The 3,406-nt window shown below is 49.0% G+C and overlaps 1 long non-coding RNA gene across 1 annotated transcript; it reads left to right on the top strand.

The window, feature by feature from the left end:
* Positions 1 to 192: 192 nt before the first annotated feature.
* LOC118907474 (uncharacterized) lies at positions 193 to 3,225 on the top strand. Its single transcript, XR_005022821.2, has 2 exons — positions 193 to 449; positions 1,792 to 3,225. It is a non-coding gene; the product is annotated as an uncharacterized LOC118907474 (long non-coding RNA).
* Positions 3,226 to 3,406: the final 181 nt, after the last annotated feature.

Raw genomic sequence — 3,406 nt, 5'->3', positions numbered from 1 at the left:
GGCCTCGCGGCCTGATTCCGCCGTCACTTACGGCCGTCGCTAGGAAACCCCGGAAGTGAGGGCAGGAGGCGGGCGGGAAGAAGCCGCGCGAGGCCGGGCGCGTGGGAGGGGCCCGCAGCGAGCACGCGCAGGGGCTTTCCCGAGCAGGCGCGGAGTGGGCTCCGGTCGTTCGCTGTCTTGAGAACCTCTGGACCCGGGCGGGCTGTGGTTCGCCGCGGCTGGGGTGTCCTTTCGGGATTCGTGTCGCAGCCTGAGGGCCTGGCCGGCCGCCGTCTCCGCGGGGCCAGACGCCTGAGCTCTTGCCCGGCTCAGGGGCTGCGGTGAGGAGCGTCCCGCAGTCTCCTGGGCTGGCCCGGTGGTGGAAGCAGAACCGGAAGCGACGGGCTCGGCGGGGATGGAACCTGGCTAATTGAGGTTCCAAAGATCCTTTCTCTCGACCCAGTGCTTTGGTAAGGAGGACTTTGGGGCGGGGGACCTGTACCCCCGCCGCCCCAGACCGTGCCCCGTGGGGCTCGCGTGGCTTCTGTGCAGAGGCTCAACCCTCGGGCGCCCCAGGGCACGGCACCTTCCCGAAGCAGATGCTATTGCAGCGCTTGTAAAACGAGAAGCTAATGCTTGCTAGTTGTGGGGAACAATAAGCAACAAGAGAAAGGCCGATGAAAGGCAGAGAAAGGTGGATGGGGCGCCCCCCTGGAATCTGACCCACTTAACTGCCATCACTGACGCCTGTTGGGCGATACCTCTCTAGTTTTCCTATGCAGTTAGATGTCCGTGTATTTTAGATATACTTTTTTATTGCTGTAAAACTTACGTGAATGGCCATGTAGCAAATATCTTAAGCTCTTAGGGCCGAGGGGCAAAGTCAAGGTGTATAACCAGAGAGAAAGATATCCATACGTCTTTTTGTTGATGGGGCTCAAAATGTCTTTGAGTACCGTTTTTAAAATACAGGTGTACAAATGAGAAAAATGGAATGCTTTCAAGTTAGTCTTTCCTGTTCTCAATTGATCGGAAATGTTCCCCAGTGAAGACCATTTCTTGGTTGACAAAAACACAGGCAGGATGTGGCTCGTAAATGCAACGGTGAACAAGTCAGACCTGAGCTCTGTTCTCGGGAGCCCACAGCCTGTAAGGGGCAGACCTGTAAGTCAGTAAACAAATACATCCTTACAAAAGCATTAAGGAAACGGCAGAGCGCCGAGATCTTATTAGATGGGGTGGAGGGTCTGGCTACAGTGATAACAGTTATCAGGTGGGACTGGGAGGTGAGGTTTCACCGAGATCCCAATCAGGAGCTAGCGATGCGAACACTCCAGGCAGACGGAACGTCGTGGGTCTGCTCTGTTTAATATAATGCTCAGTAATCTGGATGGTGTGGGCATTTTTTCCATGCCAGTAAAGATCTGTACAGGAAGTTTTGACGTGTGATCCACCCTGGCTGAACTTGACAGATAAGCAGTGTCGTAGGTATGGGTATTCTTGTGAGTTGAAGGTGCTCAGCATTTATCAGATTCTTAAGAGGATCTGTGAACCGAAACAGGTTAATGAATCTGTACGGTCATCTTTAGTGACTGCATAGGACAGTGTGGTGTGGATGTGCTGTAATTTATCGAAGCCAGACTGGAGTCTTGGGTTGGTCCACTTTCAGACCATTTTTGAAAGTGTCGTAGTGTGTGTGTCTAACCCCGAGTGGAAGGGTTTGCACATTTAATACCGATCTTGGTCAGTTGCCCCTCAGAAAGATGGCACACCTGTGGCCACTACTTTGATACATCCATTTCATATTTACAGTGCCATTTAGCAGAGACTGAAAATTTAAGCATCACAGGGCCTCACCCAGGCTCATTTCAGTGGGCCAAACCAGAAGGCAGTAGAGAGAGTTACTAGAAATAGAGGCTGCTGCACAGATGGTCTCCAAGAACTTGGGGACAAGACTCTGAAGTAAATAAGTAAAAGTCCATACTCCTGTGCGACGAACTTCCTGAAGGGACCCACCTGAGAAGCAAACTGGAAAGAAGTTTAAAACCGTCTCCATGCCAGCTTTGATCCTGCAAACGGACCATGAGAAATTTAACCCAGACAGATGTGTGCGCTACATTGTGCACTGTAAACCTATCCCATAAATGGTAATTCAATTTGTTGCAATAGGGGCTGCTTAATTAGAGCACATTATAGTAACGGGATACTGTGATACCATGTACACACACAAAACCAAAGAATATTTAATAACATGGGGAAATATTTCTGGAAATGCAGATTACTAAATAATAGGCACAGTATGCCAGTTTCTGCCCAGTTTTCTGATGTATCTTTTCAGAGATAAAACTATGTATCCATAAGCATATCTGTATGTCTCAGTGATGTATTTTGGAAACTGTTCCTTCTATACATAGATCTACTGTATCTCATTCTTCTTAACATCTGCATATAGGTAATTTTTTAGCTTTGACAATGTTTTTCAAACTTAGAAAACCATATAGACAATAAAAGTTATTTAAAAAGCAGTGGGTGATTGAGTAAATCTAGGCCCATCCAGACCTATCATCTCAGTAAAGCCAAAACTTGGTGTGACAGTCACCTCATCACCTGCAGTAACTGAACCCCATGTGGTCAACTAACTGAGCCCACAGGAGGAACGATGTGGAAACAAGGTCCGGTCCTGCCCAGGGGCACAGAGCATTTCTTGGGCCTGATGATACTTCAGCAGGCAGACCTCTGGCCACAAAGCAGTTGCCCTTGGGAGAGACGCAAGAGTATTGCAGTCTCTGGGAGAGGACATCCTCGTATGAGAGTGGACTTGTCTGAACAGCGGGGCTGTTCCTACAGCTGGCTCTGCAGAGCAGTTCCCTGCTTGAGGTGGCAGCCCTGTCCCAGGCAGAGCCTCAAAAGGTCCTGCTGGGACTCTTTCACCAGGGACTGCAGGAAATGTTTCTCTCAGGATTGGTTCCTGAGAACTATGGAGTGGGTAGTGGGCTTTGGAGGCAGATGTAGGCAGCTGTGTGATCCCAGACAACAGTCATGTGACTTATTTTTGGGACTTCATCATCATCTGTAAAATAAGGTTAATAAAACAAAAAGAGGATTGTGTGTCAAAAACCCACCGCTGTCGGGCATGCTGTGGGCTCAGTACTAGCCGTTATTTCTCAGGAGTGTGCTTCGTAAGCCCAGCTGCCACACATTCTTGGGTTTTCCATGTTATTCTATTCAATAAAGGTGTGTCATTAACTGTTAAGCTTTGAGTCTGATTTTATTGTGCTATCTCATGACTCATAAATCACACATCCTGACTTTTCATTCAGAAAAGTTGTGCTACACCTCAACACGGGAGCCAACTGCATTTGCTCTTTTCTACCTCTTTGTTTTGTTGCCGGGCACACTGAAGACAGGGTCACCAAGACCCTCAGTG

This window comes from Manis pentadactyla, chromosome 12, assembly GCF_030020395.1.
Source record: "Manis pentadactyla isolate mManPen7 chromosome 12, mManPen7.hap1, whole genome shotgun sequence".
Lineage (NCBI taxonomy): Eukaryota > Metazoa > Chordata > Mammalia > Pholidota > Manidae > Manis > Manis pentadactyla.
This window is presented reverse-complemented; position numbering and strand designations above follow the sequence as displayed.